Raw genomic sequence first — 16,168 nt, forward strand, 5'->3', positions numbered from 1 at the left:
CCTCAAGGTGCTAGGACTGAATCCCACAGATCCATTTCTGCCCTCTCCTCCAGGGTATGCAAAAGGCACTGGGGTAAGCTGGTCCATACAGGTTAGCACCAAATCCCAGACTCCTGCTGTAGAACATGATGTTGACTGCTCACAAATTACAGGCAGGGCTCTTCCAGGAGGGACAGTGACTGGATGGGGTGCTTGGTGCCATGGTTTAGTTGATTAGATAGTGCTGGATGATAGGTTGGACTTGATGTTCTCAAAGGTCTCTTCCAACCTGGTCTATTCACAACATGTGAGCAGGTCCACAGAAATATTCCAGGAAGCCTTAAAAATGCTTAGATGCTTAATAAGGTGAATTACTAGGGAAAAAGTTATTTTATTCATCAGGGAAAAAATCAAACAAACACCAAAACCACAGAATTCAAACTATGCCCTTAAAGAAAGGAGAAAAAAAGAACTGCTGTGAATGGTATCAGCTCACTCTTCTCCCACTAGGAAAAATCACCACTTTCATCATGTTCCCAGTGTCAAGGGCTGGGTCTCAACAGCTGCATCTCTGCTGGAAATATGCAGGGGTTAAATAAAAAGGAAGAAAAAGATAGGGCTGACCATCACACCCTCTTTTTAGTTCTCACTACAGCAGTTCCAGCCTTCAGAGCCCTCAAGCAGAAAGCTTAACAAGCATCTGAAGATACAACTGATGCTCATGATGACAGATCCAGGCCATACAGTTGGTCCCAGGGCCAGCTCACCCAGAGCAGCATCCAAAGCTATGACCAGGGCTGAGGCTCTACCTCTACTTTATCTGAAGCTTGGCCCCAGTAAGTGTTCAGAAGCCCAAATTCCCCCATTCACAGGCTCACCACAGGAGATGTGGTGGTGCTCCTGCAGCAACAGACACTTGGGCAGTACTCAGGGTTAAAGGGCCACCACGCTCACTGCAGCTGAGCACTACACAGGCGGTCTTGCTCCAAGTTGCTCTTCACCTCTCTTCACCACAGGTCACCTAGCAAAACCACCTACTACAGCCACCCCCAACCCAGTTCTGCCAAAACCACCCACATCATCTTCAGTCCTTCAAACAATTTATCTTCTGAACCTGGATCTTTCAGACTGAACAGGGCCTGGTGGCATAAGCAGCTCTACTGGGAGTCTTGGTAGGATGGGAGAACCCTCATTAGCCACCCACAGCCAGAAAGAGACAGAGCCAGACCCTTAGGAGAACCCATCTGGGAAGGCAATAAAGCCACTGAAGAGTTCTGAGGCTGAATGCAAACCCACTCAGGGTGGAAAAGGAGAGAGTTTGGCAGCAGGGAGTTGCAAAGGGAAGAACGCTGAGGCAAAGGAGTGTAAAATTAAGTGGGAGGATAAAGCAGTGCTGTGACCTGCCTTATTACTATGGGTAAAGAAAGAGCAGCAAGGAAAGGCAACACCAGTGCCCTGCTTTCTGCTGTCCTGACCTACCCCTGTGCAGGTCACCAGTACCAGACGGTATAAACAACCCAAAGGAGATTTGCCATCGTGGTGCAGAAATCATATGCTATTTAGAAGCCCTGGAATGAAGTTGATTTTGCAATTCCACAACAAGCACAGCAGCAAAATCAAAAAGTCAGTGGGTTAAAAGTCAGGATCTCCCTCAGTGCTTGAGACACTGTTTGCTTTCAGCTGTGCTGCACAGCTCAAAGAGGAAAGCTTAAGCCACAATATTAAGGTTCATACGGCTGAGAAGATATTGGCATTTGGGCAGACATCAGCAGTTCTTTCAAGCAAGTTGCAGATAGCAAGGGCTGGAAAGTCAGAAGCATTTCTACTGTGTAAAATGTGACATGCCAAGATGTTTATTCTCTTGTAAATGATGCTCCAAACAGACTTTAAAGACTGGGCTTCTTGCAGCTGAAAAACAGACACCCCCACCCCATACACACAAAGCTTTTGCTCCAGGTACAGTGCTGCTACCTGGCTTCTGCTCACTCCAGCCTGGTTCCTCAAAAAGGCACTTGGGGCTTGCAGAGCTTCCAGAAGTCCTAATACTATGTGGCTCCAGGGAGAAATGATAGGAAAATGCCTCCAGTTAGCATCTTACTAGCACTGAATACAGATCAGAGGCAGCATACAACCACCTATCGCCTGCTAAACGACCAGCTCATGTTTTCAGACAGTCTTTTCACCCTCTGCACTCCCTAGAAAGGGCTTCTTGCTTCTCCAAAGGGCACGTGAAGGAAGCAGGACAGGAGAAGGGCAGCCCAGGACATGCTGCCCACTGCGGAGCTCCCAGCAGGAGCGCTGCCAGTTCCCACGGCCGGCGAGACCGCTGCCTGCAGCGGCTTTGCTTTAAAGACCCAGGCAAGCTGCGACCCTGGAGGCCAGAACTGCCCAACTGAGGTTCCTTTTTAACCTCAATGAAAATAACAGGCTTTTCAGCTGCTGGCCAAATATTAAATGTCACTTTCATGCTAGTTTTCAAGCTTGCACACAAGCATTTGTTTTTCAGAGAAGGCTCCAGAAAGCCTCTTGCCTTCTGCACCGACAGGCACAGCCAAGATCTAGAAACCAATCCAGCAGAACTGATGAAAGCTGATTTTACTCCCTCTGCAATTATGATGTCTGTGATTTTTGTTGATATAAGAAGTTAGCTAAAGCTTGGGGAAAAAAATGAAAGCTCTCATAAAGAGATGATACTGCATTGCTACTACTCCTGCTACACAAAACCCTATTAAAGGCATTCTTCTGTTCAGAAATTCATGTTCAAGTTAAGCATTTTATTAGTTCAAGACATTTTTTTTGCATTTTGTGTGTGTGTGTTTTGTTTGATTGTTTGGTTTTGGTTTGGTTGGGGGTTTTTGTTGGGGTTTTGTTTATTTCTTTTATTGTCTTTCCTTTTCTTCTTCTTTCTTTATTTCTCTCTCCTAAATAAACTCTCTCCAATTTGGTGCTAGAAAACCCTGAAAGAGTAGAGAGAAAGGGGAGCAAACATATCCTGGTTGAGGGTTAGAGCACGTCCAGCTGCTGAAGAAATGCAGACAAACAGAAGGAAGGAACTCAGCCAACAGGATTTTGGGCCCATGGGATGTCAAAGGTCCCAGGAAACACTTTCAGCCTCCTTGCCACGATCCCAGATGCCACAAAGGGCAGGAGATAAAGGTACAGCTCCTGCCCTGCGTGCTCAGGTTGGTTGTGCACAGGGCACACCACCACTGCAAATTAAGTTCTGCATGACCCTTGAAAGGGGCCAGGACCATAAGGCAATGATGAACCTTTACTTGTTAATAACTACTTTTGCTCCTTAGAGAGATGACATTAAAAAGAGAGTTCATTTTAATTTCCCTTGAAGTAACTTGGGAAAGAATCATTCTGATTTAACCTTGGGCAGTCTTTATCTTTTTAATTATTATTATTACTTTTTTTAAACAGTCTACAACTTCCCCTGAAGGGAGCCAGTCCACTAGTTGCCTGTAAATGGAGATTTACTTACACCAGTTGCATGCAAGCAGGATTAGATCTTCATCATCATCATTTTTAGAGCATCCCAGGTGTATGCAGAGTACTGCACAAACGGAGAGCTGTGCCAGGCAAATAACAGGTTGCCCAACCAAAAGGGTTTACATTAATTATGTTAATCCAGTAGAGACATAGGAGTGTGATTAAACAGCCTCTACTGCTTGGGATTTGGCTGCTACCCAGCAGTAATCCTGCACAATCTGTGTTTGAACCATGTGTGTGCGTAAGAGGGATACTCCAAACACCTACCTTCAACATTGAAGCTAAAGACTTGGGTAGATGATGGCATCCTTAGATGCAGGAGCAGTTCCTGGAGAGCAGCATCTCTAGAGATGAGCCCCAAGTCCCTCAGCTCAGCTTCTGCAGAGCAGCCGCTCTCTCCCTCCCTCAGCTGCTGCGAACCCAAGGGCAGCAGGGACTTGAAGTTAGGTAGTAACTTTAATTAAACCCCAAAAGCCTCTTTAAAGAAAAGCAGAAGTAGACACAAGAAAAACTTTGGTGCTAAGCCATAACCCTAAGCTATCCCTGGGTACCTGACATAGGACAAAATCTCTTTGAGGAGGGGAGGAAGTCTCAGCCACACTGACCCTCCATGCAGACACTTGTGGTTAGATTCAGACTCCTACTGAATGGCAAAAGTTTGCCACCTCTGAATCTGCCTTTTCTTCAGTTGTAACGCAACTGGTTGAGAAAGGAGCAGCAACACAGCTTAGGGCATCAATGGACTCATAACCCACATCTCTACCAAATCACATGTGCTTGTGACAAGCAGAAAAGCAGGAGATCCTCCAGGCAACTGAAACCACTTTGTGCTACATGGGCAAGTAGCAAGTCAGAAGCCTTTAACTTTAGTTGGAGGCAGTGAGCCTGTGGCTTTCCGAGCCTCTTCCACTACCTTCCCCACAAAGGGCCAGAGGTTACCAAGGGCAGACGGTGCAGATCCTGCAAAACTGGCCCTGTGACTGCTTTGTGCTACTTCCCCACCCGGCAGCACTAAGCCAGCTTCACCCCAACAATGCCTACACCAAGCACACTCGTCATCAGGGCTGGCATATGGAGTGACACAGCAGGCTGCAGCATGGACTCTGCTCCTGCAGTTTCAGCACAGCCAAAGGTTAGCTCAGCTTCTGACCTAGCTGGCAGCAGACCCTCACTGCTGCCATGAGGACCCTGCTGATACAGTATCCACAGCCGTAACTGGAACCCAGCTTAGTCATCTGCCCTGTCTCTGACTGTCTGCCTGTCTCCCACCCAGAGCTATTTCCCAGGAAAGAAAGAGAGCAACTAGCCCTGAGTCACTGCTAGCAGGCATGTGGATCTCTGCTTACCCTATCCACTGAGCAAGTTCTACCAGCCCATTTGGTCCTGAACATCACCTTTGGCAAGCAGACAGCAGTTCTGTGCTACCTAGCACAGCTCCGGAGAAGCTGGCAGGAAAAACAGCAATTCATCTGCTGAACTTTAACTTGTAACAGTGCTAGCATGGATTCCACTGCACAGCAGCTGGATCCAGCACTGAAAGCTGCAAGGAGCAAGCCCAGATGCACGGCTTCTGAGATGTGAAATGAGAAAGGCTCACTCCAAAACATTGCATCCCATTTCTATACTCACACCTCACAATGAAGCAAGACCCTGAAATCAAATGGGATCCATTTAAACAAATCCTATTCCTCTCTCTTGCATCCCTCTCAGAGAATCTCCAGGACACTGCAGAAGAACCAAGACACTCTGAGTGTCCCATGACTGAGGTCTCAATCCTTCTTGTTCCTTCATGAAATGCTCCCTTGCCAAGTACCCTGGACAGAAACCCAAAAGCAGCAGCTTAAATGCACACACAGAAAGAGGGAGGAACATAATTAAAAGCTATTTCTAAATTCCCAATCTCATTTGTGAGCTGAGATGCTGTGCACAGAACACAATTTCTCTGTCTCAGCATGGGAGATGGGACAGAAATCTTGCAGACAATGCAAAGGAGGGGAGGAATCAAAGAGTCGGTGTTTGGGAAGTGCAGATCACTGCTACAGAAGTCCTGTTTGCAAAGTGTTCTTTTATATCATGGTGGAAAGCTCCACTCATGCAAGCAAGGAAGAACATGAAAGCCTATCCCATACTACTGCAAGCTTCATGGCAAATAAGCTTTCTGCAAATGGTTTAAAAACAGGCCTGTGGGTTTGCTGTAGCCCCTCAGCTCAGGGCTGCTTTCAGAGGAGCTGCTGACAGCTGGTTTGTTCAAGGTTTGCGTTTTGTTTGAAAAGCTAAACATCCCCAGCATGAAAAGCAACAATGTTTTCCTTGGGTCAGCAAAGCAGGGCAAATGCAGCTTTTCTTTTTCACCCTAACCCTAGAGGGGAGCCGGGGGGAGATTAGAGCTCATGGCTCAGAGGCTGAAGTACTGTCAGCCACACTGCTGGGAATGAGCTTGCTTTGTAGCTGCAGAACATCATCCAATTCACAGTTGGAGGCTTTCCAGTTAATAAGATGGCCATATGGGGCATTAAAAAAAACAAAACCCCCAAAAGCATTTCCTTCCTTTGCTACCTCCAGTCCCTCCAAAACATGTCAGCCAAAAAGGAAACCAGCAGTCAGTGGTACTCCTGAAATTCCAGAGTATGCTTCCCCTCCCCCTCCCCTGATGAGCTTTTTACCCAAGGCACGTTTTAGCAGCACATCCGATCAGTGTGCCAGGGGCAGAAGACAAATAACAAGGGGTTGGAGGCAGCAATTAGCATCTTCAGTAAAGAGCAGGTTCTCTTTGGGAACAAGGCTCCTGAGCACACTTACTTCCCCTCCTGCCACCACCCACACCTAACCACCAAAGCACACTATTTATCCCCCCCAAACAAGCTTGCTTTGCAAGCAAATGGAGAGCACCTGTGGCCTACCAGGAGGCTTGCAGCAGGGCCCTTGAGAAGCTTCCCAACAATTCTGCTCCAGAAAGGCAACCTTGAGCCCAGGTTCTATTGGGACACCTAATTCCCCTGGTTAGCCATTAAGAGAAATACCCTGAATTTTAACAGAAAATAGTTTTTTGGATGTGAGAATCCAGGCTTCAGCAGACTTAATGTAGATGGCCCATACCATGTTTCTCCTACAGTAGCTGAGCTCCCATCTCAACTCCTCTTGCCTCAATACCTCCGTATGTCCCCACTTTATCAGGCTGCTGCTCACCTCCCCACTCCACCTCATTTTTGCCAACATCCTTATTCTTGCCTTTGCTGAATGCAGCCTTCTTTCATGCAGATTTCCCAAATCCTTACCCCATCCTAAGTCACAGCTCCCTAGTGCACTGTAGATTCAGCTTCAAATTGTCTTCCTGGGCTGCAGTAAGCAGGAAGGACCTTCTCAAGCATATCCTTACCCAGTTCTACACCTCCTCCACTTGCCTACTCCTCCCTCTGCTCCTCTGGCTCAGCTCTAGAATTTACTGATCCTCCAGGGCTAATAAAGCCCAAACTTGCTGACTTTAAGGTACAGAGCAAGTCTCATCTGTTTACTCAGACTTGGAATATCACAGGACAGCGAGACTAATTTATTCAGAAAGCTTTGCTTGAGCTGCTCCAGTCTCCACATTACTGTGGTTTAGGGGGGAGATGCAGAATGAGAGATGAACTCAGGGAGCTACACATGGGAGCATTTTATACAGCAACACTGGAGAGAAGCACAGCTTCATTTTCACTTCTCTTGTTTATCCGACTTCAACAGGTCTTTTGTGCATCAGCAGAACCTACTTAAGACTACCTTTTTTCACCCAGTGGGTTGATGGCCTGCCCTAATCTTTGCCAGCTACACCTATCTGTGCTTTATCCTCCCCAGGGCACTTTCTCACTAGCCCAAGGAATTCCCAGAGCACTCTTAGCAATGGTAGGATGTGGTACAGTCAGGGTGATGGTATCTCTGGCACCAACAAGATTTTTGACAGGCAGATGCCACTTCAGAGGTATTCTCACTCCAGGAGAATGGTTTCATGCTCAGTTTACCACCTTCATAGACTTAAAGGCAGAATCCTAAGCATCCACCTAAGAAAATAACAGGCTTGGGAAAAAAATAATGCACAACCTAACAAGGAGATGAGAAGAGCCACAAGGAACTGTGGAATTTGCTGTTGTCTGTTGTGCAGGCAATAAGAATTAGCTTCAAGTGACTGGACAGACATAGGGCACATGTCCCCTGTGTTGGTGACTCCTGGAAGCAGGTTATAGAGCAGCAAGAAGCCTGACTGTCCTCAGCCACACTTAATTGTGCCTCACTGACCACTATGCAGAGTGTTGGTTGCAGTTTAATCATCCAACACCTAGAGACAAATTAAACAGTGGGTAGAGGTTGAACAGGGTAGAGCTAGAAGAGAAGCAGCCAGGACCATTAACCCCTCTGGCTAGTGAAAAGGAAGGGAGGTCTGCACCCATGGAACAGACATTGTTTCTCAGGAATGCAGTGAAGTGTTTTATGTCTCTGAGCATTTGTAGGACAGTGGAGTCAACTGGGGTTTATTTTCACCCTCCTGCTAACTTGCTTTATAACCCTGGAGACATTGCTGGAGTAAAAGTATTTGTTTAACCCATGCTTAACTTGACTTTTGCTACTGCTTGCGAATCAAGTCCCTCCAAGATGCTAGGCACCTAATGAGGTCGGATATCACAGAAGAGACCAGGATGCCCTTTGATATGCAACTGTCACCAGCCCAGCAAGGGAAGCAAGGCTTGGAGAGCCTAGAAGCAGCTTTTACCAGAGCAGGTGACAGCTGGAAACCAAAAAAATAAATCCTTAAGTAGTCACACTGGTCAGTTCAAGATCCACCAAGCATGAACACATGTGTTTTCCAGATGCTGATCAAAGAGAAGGTGTCATCTGCCCCTACAAACTTCTGCCCTTCTGGCACCTGTGGGAAATTCTTCACAGCTTACACAGACCTACTGCAAATAGTTTATAGCTTCCTGTAATGCTGCTTCTTGCAGAGCCTACAACACAGCACGCCTGTCCTACCAGCAGGACCAGAACAGCATGCTTGTACTGAGGACAGCAATGGCAGAAGCCAAAGAACGCACTAAAAGATCTTCACACTTGCACTGCAGGCAGTGGAAGGGGGAGAATATCAAACACAGCTCACACAACACAACCAATGAGTGCCTAAGATGAACAGAAAAGCTAAGAGGCAACCCACAGCTGAGCACCGCAAAGCTCAGTGCTCAAGACACTTGACAGCACCGCCAGAGTACTTCGGAGCTCAGCTCTTAGATGCCACCACCTCTTTCAGTTCTCTCAGTGTGTAGCTTACAACTCTGCAGAGGGAAACCTTTAACTAGTAGTAGCCTTTTGATGATCAGTCTGAATGAATTAGAACATCCATATGTTGTTAGCTGGTGGCTAATAAGATACAAGTGGGCTTTCATCACAAGGGTAATTGGTCTCTGCAGTGATGACTAATACAGCAAATTTGTCCCATTTGTCTTCCCCCCCCTCCCCCCCCCCCCCCCCAGTAATGTTATTTCTTTCCAGCTCTAATAAATATCACTGTCTTGTACGATCAGTTACAGCAGGAAGGGTTTGCCCAACACTGAGGATAGGAACATACAGAAAACCACAGGGTAAAAAAACACAAGGTAAGCAGAGGGAGCCAGCAGGGAATGAATTGGTGCACAGTGTATCTTGCTCTTCTATCTGTTAGAACTCTCAAATCTCTGCTGTTGCTTTGATCTGCTGCCTTTGGCCAGATCCTGCACCTTGTAATAGAGGTAGCCTTGTTCAGCTGCAGAGAGCTGCTCTGAGGTATTAAGTCAAAGAGCAACGTGACACGTTGTTAATATCCATCCCAGAAACTATTTAAATCCTCACATGTTAATTGGTTAATAAAGGGCCAAATTTGGATAGCCTGCTCCAGACAAAATCCCTATTATTGAAATCAAAAGGGGACTTAGTGAGAGCAGAACTCCCTCTAAGGAAAAGCCAAGTACCTCATTAGAAGCACAGTTAATGTAACTGCTGTATGTCAGCAAAAAGAGACCCAAAAAAAAAAGACTCTCCCAAGTGCTTTCAAAAGAGCAAAGTTCAAAGGAACAATTCAGGGACCAAAACCAAACTTTGAGAAGGCAAAGCCAGGAGGATTAATCCAAAGCTGAAGGGAAAGCTCCTAGCTGAATAACCCCAGAGCAGCCAAGCACAGGCCTCCTTCAGCCCTTCTCTGACTGGGGTCACTGCTGGGCTCCCCTTCCCTCATGCCAGGTGGCAAGGTCTGCAGCTTGCAGTGCTCCTCAGCCCACACTGCAAATAGCTCATCCCTTCCCAGAGCCCTGCAGATCACCTCCACACTGCCCATATGAAAGAAGAAAAGGGGGGGGGGGGGGGGAAACCCCAAACCAAGAAAGAGGTCAAAAAGCCTCAGATCTGCCCTGAGGGTTACTTGGGCTGCTGCAGATAACCAAGTAAGAGCCAGCCACAGGTGGGGAGGTGTAGCCAGGCTGGCCAGCTTTCCCTGCAGCTCACAGCATCACCAAAAGCAGCAGCAACAGGGGCCTGAAGCCCTGCTGGCATCGTGCAGGATGTGTCTGTCAGGGTATGCAATAAAGCAGGAAGTATTGGCAGCTTTCTAGGCAGTGATTATCTTTTAATACTGCTTCAGGTCACTGCCCTTTTTATTTGTTGCAAGGTTACAGTGGTACAGAAAAACTCAGAAGGCTGACGAGGAGCAGAATAATCATTTCTTAAAATATCCTCCAGGCCAAGTTCTTTGTTTCAGTAGGAGAGAGCAACACAAGCCTTGGTGTTAGGGAAGCAGACTTCAACCACGACTTGTGGGGCCAGTGTCCTCATTTGTGCTGGTGAAGGGGCAGATCCCCTGCTGTGTGACACATGGAAACCAGTTCCAAGTGCCCTTGGCATCACACCATAAACAGGGACCAAAACATCCTTATGTGGAATGAGCTGGGGAGTCTCCATCAAATTCCCAGGAGAAGGGCCAAGACTGACAGCACAATCCAGCTTGCTCCCACTTGTTCCGTCAAGGAGGTACAATACAGCCTTCAGCTCTTGCCATGAGCATCTCAGCACCTTCCAATTACTTAATGTTATGAATCTTAGGACTAAAATGTCCTGTCCTTTACATGTCTGCCTTTTAAATGACAAGGTCAGCCCCAGGAACAATATCCCTCACTAGGCTCTCCCAGCTGATGCATGTTTTAAATACACCACAGAAAGCAACCACCACGCTCCAAAAATGAAGTGATTTTTACAAGACACTAGAGTCAGCAAATCCCAATTAAGCCAGAAATCAGCTGCAAAGCACAGGAGAGAGCAACAGGGAAACAGCTCACAGCCTCAGTGTGTTCTACACAAAGTCATTTTTGTGTTGGGCCCAAGCTTTATTTACTCAGCTTATAACAACAACAAAAAGCTATTAATAGGGGGGGAAAAAACCAAACAGACAGTTAGCAGAAGGTGAAGGTAACTGGAGCAATTGCTGTAAAAGAATGGAGCCCACAGCAGTTATGACTTGGTGCACATAGACATTTAATTGAATAAATACATCCCTTCAGCTACCGCCTCTCACAACTCAGCCTTGCTGCCTGCAGTGGGGAAGCCGATTCCCATTAATTGATTATTGTTACTGCTCTAATACACCCTCCACACTTGTTTGTGTGGCCATTTAATTTTCCAGGATGTTCCCAGCAGCCCTGTGAAAGGGGACATGCGTGAGGCAGCCAGCCCTGCTGACACACAGCGAAACCAGCACACGACTCTTCCCAAAGGGGAGTAATTACAAAAGGCTGCAGGTTGCCAAGGGATCAGCAGGTCAGCCCAACATGGTTAATATCACCACGTCCACATGCAGCCATGCAGCTTAATCTGATCACAGCTGGGCCACGGGGAAGGCAGCCCAATGAATCTGCTGCGAAGATAGCTTTCAATAACCAGCGGGGAGCACGGCACTCACGCCGGCGACGGCGCTCCTTGTACTTCAGTGTTAATATCCTGTTTCTCTTAAGCCCTTGGAGGCTGTGGCAGAAAGGAAAAGGCTCTCCAAAGCACTCGTAGGAGGATGCATTTACTGAACAGAACAATTAGAAAATTCTGTTAAGTCTTCAGGCTAAAAATATTATGTACCTGTAAAACTCCGTAGACCGGGCAAGGAGAAAAGCAATTCTCTGGAACAAGTGCTGCTCGTGGCTCCACAAATTCATGTGCCCACACAGAGGCAAACTCACCAAGCAACTACATAGGGAAAACACAGATGGGAAGCTAGCTAAGATCCACCATAAAGGACCTGATGATTTCAGCAGCTTACACTGGTAACTTGCTATTAACTCGCCACCGTACAAACTTACTCTCAGAATCAATTCTTGTCAGTTGAGAAAATGCTTCTGCTTCTCCAGAACACAATGGCTGCTGTCATTTTGACTGACATAAGCTACCATAAGTGATTTTTCAAATGGACAAATTTATCCCTGGAGACAGCAAGATTCCAACTAGGCCATGTCTGTCTTCCTCTGCAGTAAATCTTGAGCCGATGCTTAAAGCAAGCAAGAAGGCAGCAGAAGTGAGAGTGAGCATTTCTCCATGACTCTCACTGCAAAACAAAAAGTGCTTCCACACATTCAGTGCAAAATAACCCAATGCTGCTGCAAAGGCCAAACTTGGTAGTAACAGAGTCCTGTCCCTCTTACTGGATTAGTCCCATCTGGGCAGATGTGGACAGAGAACACCATCCTGCTGAGCTCTCTTACATCGAGGGTAAGAACTGGACCATCCATAAGATAAACCAAAATACAGACAGAAATGGCCAAAGAGAAGCCTGGGAGATGAAAGAGAACCAAGCAGCTAAAGAGACACATCCAGCAGGGCTGAGTTTTCCATTTTTCTGTTCCTCTGCCACAAAGGAGGCCAAGAACAGCTCTGCCCCTGAGCACACCACGCTCAGGCATACCCTTGCACCAGCAGTATCTCAGGAGCACTCGTCTTCCTCATCACTGACTCCTTGACTCAAGACTTGGCCCTTGTGAAATTTCCTTGAGGTTATTCTCCACATGACAGCAGTTTCTAGAAGCCAGTGAGGAGTCTGAAATGGCAGGCTCTGAAAGTGTAGGGTGTCCATGAAGTTAAACACAGGCAGGCTTCAACAGACTTAAAGACAATCTCCAATGCATCCAAGATCAACACAGCGTTCTTCTGAATGAGCCACACAACCTGGCAGTGCTCCCTCCAACATCAATATCAATTTCCTCCATCAACAGGAGACAATAATAGCAACTTCCTCTATGTAATGCAGCCCTTAATTGCCCCAGACCAAATGCTGGCTCCCAGAGACTTTTCATTCTGCTCTATATGTAACCACATTGTAGACAAGACCAAATAACTTTCATCAGCAAATGGTAAATGCTGCAGGAAGCTCAGAAGATGTATATGGAGGCTGCTAGTAACATCAATCTACCACATCACTGCACTTGCTCTGGAGACACAAACCACTGCTGAGGGCAGCATGGGCTCTCCAGCGACCAGAAAATACTTGCAAGCACTTGCTCATCTGAGAGGCAGCAAATCCATACAGCTACTGTCAGATGAAGTTTCCCACCCCCTGTATCAGCACCATGATGCCTCTGATCCCCCTCCTAATGACGAAGTCCTCATTGATTTCAATAGAACTCAGCAAGACCTTGCAGAAAACCAACTAAAGAGGGAAATGTCAAGTGAGTCATTAGTGGGTAGAGAAAGGAACAGTGTAGTAAGTAGTCTTCAACATACTTTTCCTCCTTTGATATAAATGATACCACAAATTGAGGGAATCCTTTGACATTAGAAAAGCTGCAGCAGAAATGAGCCCTGCAGAGTCTGCTCAAGCAGGGAATTATTCTACTCAAATGGCTCACTAATGCCAAAGGCCAATAAATACACAGGTAAAATGAATCTGCTTGTTTGGAAACCTCCAGATGGGAGTTCACATTTTAAACAGAAGAACAGAAGCAAGCAAACCAAAAGAAGTTTCCCAACCTCAAACAGCTAAGAAAATTCCTTTCTTTTTTAAGCTTCTGGCTGCTGCTGTCAACATGACAACCTTTCTGTTGAGCACAGCTTGCCCAGGGAGGTTGTGGATGCCTCCTCCCTGGGGGTGTTCAAGGTCAGGTTGGATGAGACCTGGAGCAGCTAAGTCTAGTTCAGAGGTGTCCCTGCCCATGGCAGTGGGGTTGGAGTAGATGATCTCTGAGGTCCCTTCCAACCTGAGCCATTTTATGCTGAAATGGGAGGAGAATTAGGCATGGTCCCCTTAGCTTTCTAACTCAGAGCACAAATGTCTTCTCTTCTGAACATCCTTCGGTGTGCACTCCCATGCATGCACCTTGGTGATTTGATGTGCCCTCGGTTACCACAACAGAGCTTTGTTGTGTTTTTTTTTCCCTAGGGCTAATTACTACAGCAACAGAGTTTGGGTTTGGTAGCAACACATTGCAAGCATCAAAAAATCTGCTACTAGAGCTCAAGAAAGCATGAAAGTACATGTCAGCAGCCCATGCCACAAAGTTATCTTCCTGTAATATCTCAGCCCTGTTTCTCTAATTACGAAGCTATGGAGTCCCACCTCCTTGGCAGAGCATAAGCCTGAGCAAACTCTGTCTTCAAAGGGTGCAGAACACTGCCCACCATCTCCTGCGTGCCTGGCACTGTAGAGAAGCCACAAGCAGTCACATTTGATGAACCTTATGGTCAAAAATAACTCTACTCTGCCCTGGTGAGGCTGCATCCAGAATGCTGTGCCCAGTTCTGGGCCCCTAAGTTCAAGAAGGACCACAGGGAACTGCTTCAAAGAGTCCAATGCAGAACCACAAGGATGCTGAAGGGAGTGAAACATCTTCCTTATGAGGAGAGACAGAGGAGCTGAGGGCTCCTCAGCTTGGAGAAGAGGAGACCGAGACTGACCTCACTCATGTTTATAAAGCTGGGCTGGGTGAGTGCCCAGAGGCTGGAGCCAGGCTCTGCTGGGTGATGCCCAATGCCAGCACAAGGGGCAGTGGTGGAAGCTGAGGCAGAGGAAGCTCCATGGAAACAGGAGAAAAATATTTTTACTGTGAGGGTGCCAGAACACTGGAACAGGCTGCCCAGGCAGGTTGTGGAGTCTCCCTCTCTGGAGATATTCAAGACCCACCTGGATGTGTTCCTGTGTGATCTGCTCTAGGTGAACCTGCTCTGGCAGGGGGGTTGGACTGGATGATCTCATGAGGTCCCTTCAGGCCCCTGGCATTCTGTGATATTATATTGCACAGATGCTGTTACTTGCACTGGTGGCTAACACCAAAGTTTCCCCTTAAATTCCATAAGGTATTACATCTGCACAGATGTGTTAGTATTAACACAAAAAGGGTGGGTGTGGGAGGGAAGGGCTGTTCTTGGGCTTTAGAGGTTTTTTGATGTTATTTTTAATTAGGTGTCTACCTGCATTGTCATTTCACTGCAAAGACACTGAATTAGATATTCCAGGAAGAAAAAAATCTCTCTTGGTGCACAGAGTTATTTCTGTCTGAGTCACTGCCTTGGGACACAAGGGTTTTTTTACTGCAACAGGTAAACAATTACTAGTACTTACCTGTCAGGTAAGAGACTGCTTCTTCCCCTACAGCTGCAGTACAGCTCAAATGCAGCACACACACACATATACAGATATAGTGTATATATATATATACACACACACAGAGAAAAGCTTTGTCACTGCCAGGGTGCCACTGGAACAGGCTGCCCAGAGAAGTTGTGGAGTCTCTGTTTCTGGAGACTCAAGCCCTGTGAGGAGAGGCTGAGGGAGCTGGGGTTGCTTAGCCTGGAGAAGAGGAGGCTCAGGGGAGACCTCATTGCTCTCTACAACTCCCTGAAGGGAGGCTGTAGCCAGGTGGGGGTTGGTCTCTTCTCCCAGGCAACCAGCACCAGAACAAGAGGACACAGTCTCAAGCTGTGCCAGGGGAGGTTTAGGCTGGATGGTAGGAAGAAGTTCTTCAAAGAAAGAGTGATTGGCCATTGGAATGTGCTGCCCAGGGAGGTGGAGGAGTCACCAACCCTGGAAGTGTTTAGGAAGAGCCTGGCTGAGGCACTTGGTGCCATGGTTTAATTGATTAGATGGTGTTGGGTGATAGGTTGGACTCCGTGATCTCAAGGGTCTTTTCCAACCTGGTTAAGTCTGTTCTATGCTCTGGTCCTGAATGTGTTCCTGGCTCATTTACTCTAGGTGATCCTGCTGTACCAAAGGGGTTGGACTGGATGATCTTCACAGGTCCCTCCCAACCCCTACCATTAAGTGATGCTGTGATATGTACCCAACTTTAGCAATATATTAAAGACATCACGGACTGGCCGCTCTGATCATTTATCAGCCACAGCCAGCCATGAAAGAAAGTTTGGTCAGACTATTACTGCTGTTGTTAATTAGTTTCTATCCTGAGAGAACAAACTATGCCAGATCTGCTCCTAATTTAAACCGAGGGAACTCACCCAAAAGCGTTTTATCCGGTTACCCACAGTGTAGCCCCTACTGAGGGAGTGTGCTATTATGAGAAAGCAAACTGATACAAATATAGCACAGTGACAGTACACACTCTGCAGTTATTTCCTCTGTGAAACAGAGAAGAATGAGGTGGGTAAGATGCTCAGCCAGCTCTCTGCTGAGGCCACATTGATGACAGCACAAAATAATGAGTTAAAGACAAATCTG

The 16,168-nt window shown here is 46.9% G+C and overlaps 1 protein-coding gene across 1 annotated transcript in view; it reads right to left on the reverse strand.

Annotated features, from left to right (window-relative positions):
* Positions 1 to 16,168, reverse strand: part of SLCO3A1 (solute carrier organic anion transporter family member 3A1) — a 154,537-nt gene that overhangs the window by 107,665 nt on the left and 30,704 nt on the right. The window lies entirely within an intron of this gene.

Source organism: Dryobates pubescens, chromosome 17, assembly GCF_014839835.1.
Source record: "Dryobates pubescens isolate bDryPub1 chromosome 17, bDryPub1.pri, whole genome shotgun sequence".
NCBI lineage: Eukaryota > Metazoa > Chordata > Aves > Piciformes > Picidae > Dryobates > Dryobates pubescens.